Below are 15,284 nucleotides of genomic sequence, written 5' to 3' on the forward strand. Positions count from 1 at the left end.
GAAACAAACCAACGTCACCGAAGGCAAAGTCCGCCAAGCGTTGTTTGGCGACATCCAACGAGGCATGGCAGGGTGTGGCTGACGGCAGCGGTAATTTGAAATCATACCTTCCGTGACGTCACACTGAGCTTCCCCGCGCTCCTTCAGTGCTTTTAGGAGAAGCACAAAATTCAATTGTCGATTAAGTCACTATTTTAAACGGTAGCGCAAAAACACTTGGCATGCTTAATCTACAACCTATATAATTTTAATACTTGAATATTGCAAAATTCTCAAAAAGTTGTGCAGTTTCCCTTCAAGCGCTTCACTATTGCGCCAGTACTGGTGTGAGGGCTCCCCGCGATCTATGAAATAATAATTGGTTTTGGGGGGAAAGGAAATGGCGAAGTATCTGTCTCATATATCGTTGGACACCACCTGAACCGCGCCGTAAGGGAAGGGATAAAGGAGGGAATGAAAGAAGGGAAGAGAGTGGTGCCGTAGTGGATGACTCCGGAATAATTTCGACCACCTGGGGATCTTTAACGTGCGCTGACATCGCACAGCACACGGTCGCCTTAGCGTTTTTCCTGCATAAAAACGCAGCCGCCGCGGTCGGGTTCGAACCCGGGAACTCCGGATAAGTAGTCGAGCGCCCTAACCACTGTGCCACCGCGGCGGGGCACCCGCGATCTATGAACACTTCACGTTTTGAAACACTTTCTGCCGAAAAAAAAAAGCCAGACAGTTATTGAGCGGTAATCTAACCGCTGGCCTCTGGGTCGCAAGCCAGGCGCGCTAATTTTACACCACTGTGCCTACCTAATATGTGCCAACGCGACCGGAAGCGGGACAGGTACGAAGTGGTTCTGTCGAGACAGCGACCACAGTAGTCTGCAGGGTTGTGAAGTGACCACAAGATCGCAACCTCAGCCACCGGCGTCCGTCCGTCCGTGTCACGAAAACGGTGACTGACAGGTGGGCCAGTACACCGTGTAGTAGGCAACCTGCCGACCGTTAGATGTCGCGACCACGATAAAAGTCGGCTTCCGTGCAACCGTGTCACGAAAAAGGTGGCAGGTGGGAACCTGTCCATCGTGGCAGGTAGCGATGAAATTACTTCAGATAAATTCAGAGCAGTTGGCACCTACCCACCCGCCTGGCAGTGCGCATCAGCTCATTAGTCGAGAGGTAGCCTCCCGAAGGGCTATCTGTGCGAAAATGAGCACCACTGTGCTCGTAGGGGTATGAGGACTCTCTGCGATCTATGAATCTACAAACGAGAAGTAGTATTCTTTCGTTAAAATTTAAGCAGCGCTAACTTTTAGGACGAATACACAGAAGACATGACATGAAATTTTAACGAAAGAATATGCATAACCAACTAGCCCCGCAACGTGTTTTACTAAGTGAACTTTCTTCTACTGTGGGCCAGCGCCCGTCCTGTCATGTCTTCTGTGTATTCGTCCTAAAAGTTAGCGCTGCTTAAATTTTAACGAAAGAATATGCATAACCAACTAGCCCCGCAACGTGTTTTACTACGAGAAGTAGTACTTGCGCGGAAGGGACCTCTAATGCCGTCGTAGGGTAGGTTAAGCGTCGACCATATTTTTATTAACACTTTGAGCGCCAAAGTAACGTTTCAACATCGAATATTGGGGTCCTATATGTGTCAACGGTTTTAGAATCCCAACTTAATTCAGGACGGTGGGCAATATCATAGTTGGGCAACAGTTATAACGCTAACAAGCAGCACTCATAGCAAAAGCGCAAAAAAGCTGGCCTCCGTTTTGGCTTTGGTCTAGCGGCCGTGTTTTCTGCGGCGGAGAAACACACACACAACAGTTTGCGACTTATAGGGAGGTGGAAAGTAAAGAGTCGAGCCAGCTTTCAACTGCTGCCTTAATTTCTATAAATAATTAGCAGCGCAGCTTTTCTCTGAGAGCCAAAGCGATATGGGATTGATTTCAATCTTTACAAAAGCAACGAATGTACAACGCTGTCGCCGGGTCGAATACAAACTACAACAACAATACAAAGGAATATAAACTGAGCCGGATATAAATATTGTAGTTTGCTGACGAATAGAATACGAATATTGCTGCTAAAACCCGAATTGAATACGAATGGAATATTTTTACGTATACGTGCTACCTGTGCCAAATATATTGTACGAAGTGAATTATCGTGCGAAACTCTACCGGCGGCACTGTGATACGGCGCTATAACTTATGAACAAGATTCCCTGCAAGGACTGCAAAGCTGCATACATCGGCGAATCAGGCAGTTTTATTAGGCGGTTAAAACAACATCAAAATGACGTCGCCAAAGGCCGCACGAAAGAGAATGCCTTGGCTGAACACTATCAAGCTGCATCACATGCCATCGATTGGAACAACGCCTCAGTCATCGCGACGGAGAAGTATTTATCGCCCCGTTTACTTCTAGGATCACTTCACATCCAAACGACACTACATGTTTTGAACCGAACGAGGAGTAATCTTCCTGAGATTTACGCATGGTCATTACGCCACCTGCACCGTACATAAGTCACCATCTTCGCCCATCCGCTGCCATTGTGAACAAGGGACCCGTACGGGTCCCGAAATGTCTTTGTTTTTCCCTTTTTTCTTTTTTGGCGAGTGCTCCTCTTTTTCTGTTATTAACTTATGAAGTTATCGCTATAGCTATAAAAGGAGGCTAAATTGATCTCTACTGTGGGGTACGTACACAACAATAATTCATCGTATTAGCTGTATGGCCGTCATGTAATACATATACGAAAACTACCTTTTGCTACTGATGGCGAAAGCGAATTATCTAGCTCCACATCTCAGTGCATGAGACAGGCGAGGCTGCAAGCTCGCGGCCTCACCCGTCTAATCTACTGAGATGCGTATTAGTCATGGTCTCTGAGATCGCGCATCAAAGTATAGGGTTTGCTGAACCTGGCTGAGCCCAGCCGCGTCGCCTGGTATTGGAGGCCACGTATGACCATTATGAGCATCGCTACTCGAATAGAGCGCGTGGCAGCGCTGAAACCTCCACTACTAGCAGACCGGTCGCGGCAGCACAGTGTGCGGCGTCGGTGTGGGGCCTGTTTCTGGAAGAGTCACCGAAGAAGTCAAAGAGGTGCCTTACTCTAATTCCGGTCCAGTTATTCGAACAGAATTCAGAAACTTGAGAACATATTTATTCGCTTCGAATATTGCTGAGAATTATTCGCTTCGTTTGTAAAAAAATAAAAAAAAGGATATTTGAATTCGGATCCGAAAATTTCGAACATTTGCACGCCTCTAGTGAATGTGCCTGTGATTATTGCTTCGCTCGTGTTCATAAAAACGCCGGCGGTTTTCCTTTCTTTGCTCCTCAGTAAGCTAGGTTACAAAAGCTCGGATAACCTGGTGAAGCCTTTAGCTTCTGCTTGGGCTAATTATGCTAATTCAGTTACACCTATTGGGCAATAAACATACCAAGCCGAGCTGCATCCTCGACTCACCGACTTGAGATATCAACTGGGGACTGGGTCGCGCGATTTGATTTCTCTCTCTCCTTCTCCACGACGAAGCTTAAGAGGCATTCAGATATGCTCGCGTTATAGTTTTTGTTCCGTTATATCAGCACGGAATAACGCCCCATTGCAATAGAAAAAATTTTTGATTCGTTATATGCAGAACTTCGTAATATCAGTGCAATGATATAACTGGTTTGTCGCGTGAGAAAACTGCCTGAAATTGTATTCAAAAGACTAGCCATATGGAGGATAATTCAAGTTAATTCCTGTTCTTATCACAACACGAATGTGAAGCGCTAATTATACACACATGCTGCAGCTGTGACTGATTTATTCCGTATTCACAAATAGAAGTCTACTGATATGCGCGAAATCTGTCGGCCTGTCGAGTTGGCGGCGTTTTGCTTGTCTTCGAGCTCTCTCTCCATGCAAGTTAAAAGAAGCTTGATATGAGATCCGGGCTCGGTAACCGGGGATGTCGGTGCCTTTCGAAAGTGCTTGCAGCGGCATTCCTCTATCGTCGCATTGCCAATGAGTCATCGATTCTTAGAACAAAATAAATTTTTATAGCATAAAAAATGGCGCTGAAAACTATTCAAGAACTATGCTCTTGCTTCCTATTCGGCACTCTTCATCGTGTTCTTCCCGGCATCAATTTCTTCCGGCTCACTTCAGTATTTTAGTCGTGACTGCAATATACGCAACAGCTACAATGACATGTTAACGCTTTACAGTTTGCAAACCGGCCTAGGTGCGAATGCATTGACTTGTAAGTGGAGGTGTGTAGGGATTAACTTTTAGAAGCTTCACGTCCGTGAGAGACGCCTTGAAGTGGAGCAGGGCTCCGCATTAAATTCGCCTGGTTGGATTGGGACGCGATACCCGCACATATGTAGCTGAGGGAAATGTTACGGCACCGAAGGCGACAAACACGCTAAGCATATACCCCCGTCACGCGTCGTTTTTGCTGCGTGAACGCTGCTCGCATCAGAAATTGGTAAGCGACAAGTCCAAGCTACTTGTAGCATAACCGAGACAGTGTAGCATGTACTAGTGGTCTGTCCAGTGTATGTGCGCGCCAAAGACTAACGCTGGCTGCTTCCTTGAAGCGTTTGGACAGCAGGCCACTCTCGGAGGACTTACTGCTAGGCACTTGGCCGCAGAGTTCGCAAGCAGCTCTGGCAATGGGGGCGTCTTCCACGGTTTTTGAGTGACACGGGCCTCGACTCGTGGTTGTAATGCCAACAAATGTGCGTGCACAGACTCTCATCTCTCTTCTCACCACAGCGCCACACCCATCACGACACTCTTTCTTTTTCTCTTGCCCGCCTTACCCAGGGCAGTGTAGAAGGCCAGATATGAATCTAATCTTTTTGCCTTCGTTTCATTAAATGCGCCTATATCTGTAGTACACGCTCCGCGCCCGAGAATTCCACAGCGCCAGTCACGCTGCACTATATACAGCCAGTAAAGCTATAAAAAGCACTTGAATGGACATTTCCTGCCAGGTATACCGCGCAGACACTCCTTCTGACAAGCACACATCCCGAACGTGTATATTAGAGAGTTTTAGCAGAGCCGGACTGGCGTATGGCAAATACGATGATGCGTTGCTCTTGCTACCGTCGCCAGGCAGTTTCCGCAGTTCCGTGTTTACTGAATGCGGCAATTCTAAAAAATTTTCTTTATAATCGAACGTGATGACTGCAGAAATTTAGGTTCTAACCAAAAGTGCGGCGTATTTAAGAATTGATCATTCCCCGCATCGCACCAGGCGTCGAAATCTCACTGGCCGGCCACTCTCATCAAGTCGGGCGGGAGAGTTTATGCGCGTACGCGTGAATGTCTGCCAGACGCCCCCGAGTCTATTATAACAGCTCGGTGCCGGCCGTGTCCAGATGTTTGGAAGGAGAAATAAAGAAGCGAAGCAAAGCGCCCTTCATTGCATCCCAGGCGTCCGTGGCCAACGAGCGAGGGCCATAGACGCCAAGGGGGTCCGGGCGGGAGGGCAGGTCGCCGAGTAGCGGTTCCTGCCTGCCGCCCTGACGCCGATTCACAGGTGGAAGGGGGGGGGGGGGGGGGGAGACGTCGTCTTCATGGCGGACAATGACCGTTGATGATGCGTGATCTGCAGGCGCTGCCGCCGATTCGGTCAGCTGTGTGCCAAGGGAGAGGAAGAGGCGGGGGTCTGCCGTGGCGGCAGCGACGTGTCGCATTCCAAAGGCGGACGCAGCGTCGTCGGCCAAACGACGAGGACGAGTCCTCACCTCGTCGTCGACAGTTCCGAAAGAAGCGTGTGGATATAACGACTCGCGCTGGGGCGGGCCGCGAAGGCGGTGGCGCTGCAGCGTGAAAAGGCGAGACAGTCCATGCGACGACGGCTTGATATGCAGGCCAGCAGACATGGCGCTAGAAGGCGACGACGGGCAAGTGATTGCCCTGCCATTACAGAGCCGACGACGAGGAGACGGGCGTGCAGTTTGTGTGCGTGTGTGCGTTGGTATGTGTGTGTGTGTCCGCGAGGCTGGTGGTGCTGGGTTTCTTCTGCAGCGCACATCACGCTCTCCTCCTCCTCCTCCTCATCCTACGAACCTGGTGTACCGTCTCTCTGCTGCTGCTGCTGCTCTGAAAACTGTACGGTCCGTACAAAACGCCGCCTCCACCTCCGCCATTGTCCGTCACCTCTGGCGAGAGGATCACCACCGCCCACCACCTCACGGCTTTTCTGTTCACACAGAGCGCAGTCGCAGCCGCTCGCCTCCTTTTTGCAGGTGTATACTGCGCACCACGCCGAGGAGAAGAAAAAGCAGCTCGTATACGGCGTATATATTCTTTTCCTCTGAAAACGTTTAGGCGCTTTATTTCGCGCGCGCGGGTGTGTGTGCTTTCCTTCTGCCATGGTGGGAGCCTCCCACCTCCTCGTTTTTCCACGTCCACCCCCGTGATTTCCTGCTTGGCATTGCTTTGTTTTGTTCCGTCTTCGAAAGAAACAAAACGGCCTCGTTGCGCAGTCCGTTCATTCGTTCTTTTCCCGTCCTTCTTTTTTCTTTAAGGCAGACCTTCCTCTGTGGCGTGAGATCGCACACGTCACTGGCGAGTTACTGCGCGTATGATGACCGCCGCCTCTGTGAACGAGGAGATCCGCGAGCAATAGGCGGTCCCGCTGCTTGAGGAGGCTGGCGAGAGAGAGAGAGAGAAAGACGGAAAGACAGAAACGGCCGGCCTCAGGACCGACTAACTGTAAGCCTTGCGGTCAGAGCAATGTTTACTCTGTGACCGGTGACTTCGAATCGCAAAGCGTCGTTTCAAAGAAGCTGACGCTGAGAAACGTTCGAAGAGACCATGGTCTTCGGGTCAGCTGTAACTCAGCTGATGTGTTGCTCTGTATGAAAATTGAAAGTGGAAATACACACGCGCACGTATCTACGGCTTTGGAGGGGCGGTGTAAGACGGCAAACTATATACCTTTTCATGACCCTCGGGATAACCGTTTTTTTTTAGGCTGTGGGGAGAACGTGAGGGAACTAAATCCTCAACTGTTTCCTGTACTACGAGCACAGTGCAGTGCCCAATATTGCGGCGCCAGTGGACCTGTTTGTGAAAAGGTTTTGACAACTTTTCTCGGTAATGCAGCAGAGGCTAGGCAGGAAAGAGGACGCGACAGGCCTTTGTCTCCTTGCTGTGGGGAGTGGGCTTCTCAGCCCTAGCAACCCTACGCTCTCTCCCCAACATTCCCTCTACACATCTCCACACCTCTAGCCCGAAGGACGAAAAACCTACCCCCCCCCCCCCCCCCCCCCCCAACCGCACTGAGGCAAGGGTCCGTCTCTCTCCTTTTCCTGCCTAGCCTCTGCCACATTGCCAAAGGAAGTTAATTGACCCCGAGTATAGATTGAGAGATCATGCAGTGTACTGTAAAAAAGCAAATCCCTCCTTTTTTAGAACAGAGCTTAGATAAGCTCCAAAAGTGCGTGAAAGCGCCAGACACGTAGTGACACCCCACGAAAATTCTGGCAACCTTGCCCGCTCACGGTCCACTCTTCGCTGGCCGCGATTGGTTCGTCGCTTTGAGGCGCACCCCCCCCCCCCCCCCCCCCCCCCCAGCTACCGACTAGCAAGAACTCCGAAACAGAACAAAACTAGCACGGCGAGTGCTGCGCGGATACGAGAATTCGAAGCGTCGCTGTGGTATAGATGCACCATAGCATCTGCAGCTTCTATCTTGCGTCCGTATCTTTGCAGCGTTTCATAGAGTTTTATCCTTACTTTTGGTCCTCTGTCATTGGTGGCTGCTTCCTCCTGATTTGGGCCCTTACAGAAGACATAAGGACCGGTTGCAGCTTCATGGCAACGTAGGCCCTGACGGAAGACGCCCTGACATTAGAACTGGTAGCGGTTCTAACCGGTTCTAACCAGGCAAGCACAGACGAACTGGTGGCGGCTACCTTGTGGCGTAGGCCCTGACTGAAGACACTAGTGATAAAGGAACTTTTGGCAGCTTCCTGGTGACGTATGACATGACGAAAGTCACCACCGACAGAGCACCAAAGGGAATAACGAAACGATGCCAGACATGGCAGTAATCTAGTTACCGTAATTACATTAGAGTTAATTATTTCACGGTAGATTTTAACGTAATGTATTGCATTACTAGTGTAGTAATTTATTAATCTAATGAATTACTTCGCGGCAGTAATTTTGCAGCAAGAATAACAAATTCCTTTCGAAATTACGTTCATTGAAATGAACCAAAGCTTCCGTCTCCTGCACGCATGGTTGGGTGCCTTAAAGGCAAGATCAACGGGCGGCAAGAATTGCCTAGAACTGCACCTCTGAGGCCGCCGGTGTCCTCTGTTGTCGGGTCGCGGTCTGCAGTTATGTAATGGGGGGGGGGGGGGCGGGCGGGGGGGGGGGGGGGGGCACATTTCGCGAGCATCCGCCATGCGACATGATGAATGGCTGTGCTTGAGGCAGGTGGCGCGCGTAGCAGCTCAAAACTGGTCAGGAGTGTACCGAGGCACTCCCAAGGTTACGTCGGCTAAGGTCACAGCACTGCTTGGTTATATACTCGTCGCCGTGGGAGCGAGGGAGAATCGGAGGAAATGCGCATGGCACGGGCATTACCGAGCGCAGGCTGCCGAAGTCGATTCGTGGGACCGCCGGAGCCATAAATAACCTGCTTCGGAGGGTTCGAACGGTGGAGACAGCTGCGCCCAGCAATGCTTTGGTTCCGCCACTTGTTTCTGTCTTCAGTGCAGTGAAAGCGGCGAGTGCTCGGCCATACTTTTGTTTTCTTTTTTTTCTTGGCGTCGTCTTTGATTCGATTAAGCATAGAACTTTATTCTACAAAGTTCATTTTTTCTTGCATCATTGGCGTTGGTCTTACTTTGACCCACGGTTATCTGACAGATAGATTTTAGTTTACTAGCCTTGGTTGGCATTCGTCTAACTTAGAACTGATAATATATGGTGTCCCACAAGGTTGAATTTTAGGCCCTTCGCTTTTTATAATTACTATCAATGAAGTCCGTAAATCACCTACACCGGATATTATACTGTACGTTATTGACAACAGCCTGTTTTTTTTTTCTTTCTTAGAACCGCTTAACCGCTCTTGAAAATATAGCCAACAGCTGGTTAAATGAACGATTTTCTTGGCTCCGATTAAACGACCTAGAACTAAAATCCCACAAAACGCAATTTGTGGCGTTTAAATCACATAACAATCCTGATAATTTCGTACCCTGATCAAGTATATAGACTACGGGCTTGATGGCTTTTCAGTTTAAATATTCTTAGGAGTCCTTTATGAGGATAATTAGAAGTGAACTCCCCATGTAAATAAAAATAAGGTTCACACAAATAACTCTAGACCAAGTGGCATTTTGTGTAATATTAGGCATTAAGTTCTCAGCCAGCTTAAACGTCAGTTACATTTTGCTTTAGTTCATTACCATTTGTATTGCTGTCTTTTAATTTATGGCACTAAAACCAAATAAACTTGCACAGTCTTCAGGTACTGCAAGAAAAAAAAAGAGAACTCCACTGCATAGAAAACATAACCAAAAGACAAATTTGCTGAAGATAAACGAAATATTTAAACTAAAACTTGAAATTTATATCGATAATGAAATTATCCGTGATGAGGTTTATTTTTCGTTTCACATCTGCCCAGTAACAAAACCCACGTGTAACAAACATCCGCGTATATAACAAACACCCACGTATAATGGCACTTCACCAGAAACCTCGTGCCCGCCACAACTTCAATAAAAATTTTAAGACTTACCGCCTGTCTGCATCTCCCTCATAAACGCTTTCCGCATTTTGTCCTATTATTTCCTTTTGTTTGCTTCCTGATGTGTTATTGGCCATTTCTTTCTATAACTATACAACCGATGTATACCTATACTGTGGGGTTGTCTGCTTTCCTGCTTCATGCATCACTGTTTAAATTTTTTACAGATTGTATAGTATGTTCTATTGCAAAAAGTACCATTATGTCATCCTGCTGGGCTATGTACGGAAGGCGGGGCCTCGTCAGTAATTTTCCTTTTGTTCTCTCACCTCGGAGCGAGTTTGTCTCAATCAATCAATCAATCAATCAATCAATCAATCAATCAATCAATCAATCAATCAGTTATGCATATTTACAAATACGATTGACAAGTAAATCGACATGGTTTTACATTCTGTTAAACTGTACGGAAAAGTTAATGCTGGTAAAACAGGGCGCCGCCTATATGACAAACTGCTAGAACAAAACAACCACAATATAAAATCATCACATGACGTCTGGAACTTCGGCATGGAACTTCTGCCGTCAGAACGTACAGAGACCGACTAACGAAGCAGGCTGATCACAGCGGTATAGAGATTATTGGAAGTAAGGATGACGCATGTGCTGCTTCACGTTCCACACACACACACACACACACACACACACACACACACACACACACACACACACACACACACACACACACACACACACACATACACACACACACACACACACATATATATATATATATATATATATATATATATATATATATATATATATATATATATATATATATATATATATATATATATACTGTAGACCTACTGTAGACCTGCACGGTTCTGTAGGCAAGCACTGGCCATGCGTTTTACTTCTCTAGTGCCAGCATGCCGAGTGCCATCACGACAAGCGAGCAAAAAGGCATTAACAGGCCTGCAAATGCCTCAAGACTGCAGCGTGAACGTTGGATGACTTCAGACTGCGTGCTTTTCCAAAGGTACGTCCTTTCAGAAGACATATATAAACAAGAAATCGTGGAGACACTAGGGCGAACAGCACAAGAGCGAGTTTGCGACTTCCTTTTGCAAGTAGAAGACATTTTGACGCCTGGCCTGTGGATCAGGTCGGAATAAAAATAAACACTAAAGAAGCACCAAGAAACCTGATAAAGAACAGCGTGCAGAAAAGCCAACGGTCGCCTCCGAGGGACATCAGCCAGGCATGTGTCGAGCGCAGATACAAAACCATCATCAACGGCCAAAATGCCTCCGTCTCCAGGTCCTCTGGATGGGGGCTAAGAGACAGTTTACGGCCGTTCTATGACGCACGCACCCGGCGAGTTGGATGTGGGAGCGTGGAGCTAGCACACTTGTTGAATCGCACTATTTGAGGATGTGCAATGACAACCGGAGTGGATGCCTGCGAGTGACCTGTGAAGGAGGCACTCGTGTCAGGCGAGAACTCTGACCTGAATGGCAAGAACGTCTTGGCTGCAATTTCCTGACGGATATTATGTGCAGACATTCCGCGTGGGTATTCATGACCACTTCATTTCAAAAGAACAGTGAACAAGACACGCCAAGCGATTTCTTTATCCCAGAATCCAGACATGTCATGGCAGACATCCTGGTCGGAAAGTCCTGTTGGTGTTTTCTGTACTTTATGTAGGCAGGCCCTAAGTGATCTGATTGCGAAGACAGCGAAATTAAACAGTGTACCAAGAAAGCATCGGCCTATTCAAATGTGGTTACCTTCTGTTCAGCAAGCCTTGCTCTTGGTTCCGTCGTTGCTGCGCTATACATTCATCGACTTAAGCCAGAAGTACTATAGGCCTTCTCAATACAAAAGGGCCAGAAGAATTGAGCACTGCAGTCATTGGCTCCATGCGTTCCGGTGCATGTCGGTGCCATACCGCCAGGGTGAAACGAACACTTCCACTCCATTGGCTCTCAGCGAACCCTCCGGAAGGAGATCTGGCAGAGTCCATTCTGAGGCCCTCACCTCTCGTCTTCGCGGTGTTTTCTGTTTGTTTGTTTTATTCGGGACGGCAAACTGCCCACTCAGCCCGGCTTGCCTGGCCAACGCAGAATGTCCGGGGTGTCCATCGCAGCGTTGATGGTCCCTGGAAAAACAGGTGTGAAAAGGCAATTCCTCGCACTCCCCTCCACACCCCTGAATTCCCCCCCCCCCCTCCTTGTCCCTCCAGCCCCCCTTGCTAGCGCTTTCTTCCAGCTTTCCTCTTCTTGAGGCTGCTAAAAACCGAGCGCGTTCGTTCTTCACGGCTGGGTACCGAAATTGCAGGGTCTGCCTGTCGAAGGGGCAGACAGCAAGGTGCTAGTGTGTACATTGGGGCCTCACGACAACAAGCTGCGCACGGCTCGGTTCGCCCGTGGCGCTGTGAGCGGAAAATGAGGCGTTGGCCTCTGGTCGGCGGTAGGCTGTTATTACTCGACGCGAGGCAATGAGCTCAGCGGACGTCGTTACCCGGCCCCGATCGACACTCGCTCCCCGCAGCTACGGCTTGGCTTGGCTTACACTCGTTGCTTGCTTGTTTGTTCTCTCGAATACGCTTACACCGGGTATGCATGCATATACGCGACTGTGTGTCTACGTCTGTGTGTATACAGCAGTTTGCGTGTGTTCTGGCACTGAGAGAGCAAACGCCAGCCACCAACGGCGAAAGCGTTGCTCGACTTTTCGGATCGTCTACTTTTTATTTTTTTACTTTTACTCGCGCATTACGAGAATGGCTCTGGCGCGGGAGGCCGACGTTGGGGGAAGAAATGCGAAGACCTGGCCCGTATACGCTATACCGGAAAAGCAAACAGTTTTCTAACGACGGCTACGCCACCACCTAGCCTGCAGCCTCGTATAGGAGGAGTGACGCGGTGCTAAGTGGGCGGAAAAATATTCCCGATCCAGATGAAGCTGGCGCCACTTTCACGCTCTCCCTCAAGTCTACGCAGACTGAGAGACTCGTTCGCTCGCGGGGCTCATGGACCACACCTCTTTCCTGCTCTTTCTTATTTCTCCGCACTCCCCTTTTTGCGACGTCGGGGTGCGAAGCTTTGCTATTGTTTCGTTTACAGATCACGCTGTGAGCAGACACATTGCGTGATGTTTCTGCACTGAGGCCCGCAGTCCAGATTGGACGGGCAGATAGCCGAACGGATGGGCGCCAGAAAAGCCGGAGGGGCTTCGCGCCTCACCTCTGGTTTGGCTACAAGGTCGGCAGCAAGAACATGGCTTCGAAACGTTTCAGTGGACGCTCTCCAAGGGAACAGCGTTGATGGGTGCATAGAAGGAAAGAAAGAAGAAGGAAAGAGAGAATGGTAAAACAAAGAGCAACGCCAGGGGAAAGAATAGTGTGAAGGCTTCGCGGAAGATGGATGAAGGTCGCCCGGTCAGCCTGCGAATTAGATTTGCCCGATACTCGCATCATGAGCGCCAGGCCAATCAGGCATTCATCTTGTTCGCCGGGCTGCTTGCGAGGATGTTGCGGCTGGCACGTACTCTAGGGAGTGAGCAGAAGCACAAGCGCGCATAATACTTTGTCGCGTGCGTAATAAGGCCGAGAGAGCTGTGTGTTTCTTGTCCTTCGTCACGCGCTATTGCGCGCGCCGAACACGTGGCCGAATTGGGCTGAATCGTGCTGCGGATGACTGAAGGGTTTGATGGCGTGTGAATCTCCACAAAGGTTCGCGTTTACACGTGGTTAAAGTTAACTTTGTTGCATCTCACGCTGTTCGTGGAGTTTATACGACGAGCACGGCTTCTGTATGTGTACAGTTAGAGGCAATAAGTGGAACAAGCGCTTTGTCAGTGTATAGTGGGCCATAACTACACAAATTGAATTAAAAACATCGTACCTGTCATCGTCGTCACAACCATCGTCATAATCAGCTCAATTAAGCGTCCCCTGCATGAGTAAAGGCCAACTATGGACAGGCAATTGGAAACAGACTTGACATAAAACGAACATGCGCCATTGCTGCGTTGTAAGTAAAACGAAGGATTTGATTCAAAGCAGGTTTCATCATTACTTTTACAATATTTTCAAAGGCGTTTGTCCACCTCATTGTGCTGGTAATTTGATATGCTGAACACTCGATGAGGTTCCGCGTGCAACTGTAAGACGCAAAACATTTGACTGATGTGAAATCAGTAATCGTATTTTTCATCCGTTATAATAATAAGATAATGAGTATAGGCTGCCTCTTGTACAACTATTCGTTCAATGAATGAATTAACTCTTCCGCCCTTGCTTATATAGGCGAATGCGGTGACAAACAGTGATGTTTCGTGCTTAAGTTACAGTCATTTCATTATTTGTATAACTATTTCGAGGCATACAGCAAAACGTAAAGAGGTAAGGCTCATGCGTAAATTCAAAAAAGAAATAGAAAAGAGGGCCATGATGTATTTTTCTGTTCACAATTCGATCCATGTTTGTGCTATAGCACAGTCTTTTCTACAGAGCCACTTTACTGTGGCAATAATTTAATTAGACGGCCGTCTTTTTAAGCTTACCTCAGTCTCTTGCTCGCACGGAAAGATCGCCAGCCTTAACTAGACGGCGTTCTTCTGTTTGCAAAGCGGTTATCCTAAATTCTTCCCAGAGGGAAAAGTTAAAAAATGCTATGTAATCGAATCCGAGCTTTGGGTTCTTTAAGTGTTAATTTTTCCAGGATAAGTTACGTACATCAGGCTTCTTTACTCTCTTCCTAACCAGGTTTTAATATAAAGAAATCGGGTATATTTTTAACGAATTATCTTGGTTTCTGGGCCGTTGTGTACGGCCTGGTTGCCATAATAAACCCGCTTCGTCTCCTTACCGCTTGAAAAGAAGAAAGTGAGAAAAGCTCTAAAAGCGTGGATGATCTTGGTTAATTTACCCTTTTTATTACTCTCACTGTTCAGCAAATGTGTCCGTCGCCATCCGTTAACAGGCACAAATGCGTTCACGTAGGGTAGCGAACGAGGTAATGATGTAAGACACCGGACAGCCAAGAGTGTACAGCTCAGCCCACGGCACTGCATGGCTGTACTGCTCTTCGTTTTCGGGCAAAACTCGGTGCTTTGTAATTAGCGCAACTCAAACAAACTTCATTAAAATGAGGCGAGGCGAGGAATGATTTGCGCCCTAAACCTTTGTTTTTTTATTTTAATTGGTTTTGGGGGAAGGAAATGGCGCAGTATCTGTCTCATATATCGTTGGACACCTGAACCGTGCCGTAAGGGAAGGGATAAATGAGGGAGTGAAAGAAGAAAGGAAGAATGGGGTGCCGTAGTGGAGGGCTCCGGAATAATTTCGACCACATGGGGGATCCTTAACGTGCACAGACATCGCACAGCACACGGGCGCCTTAGTGTTTTTCCTCCATAAAAACGCAGCCGCCGCGGTCGGGTTCGAACCCGGGAACTCCGGTTTGTTTCAGAAATTTATTTTTCTGCTGGGTGGAATTAGTTAACACGTACGTACTGCATAGAGGCAAACGCAACACA

This window comes from Amblyomma americanum, chromosome 2 (genome assembly GCF_052857255.1).
Source record: "Amblyomma americanum isolate KBUSLIRL-KWMA chromosome 2, ASM5285725v1, whole genome shotgun sequence".
NCBI lineage: Eukaryota > Metazoa > Arthropoda > Arachnida > Ixodida > Ixodidae > Amblyomma > Amblyomma americanum.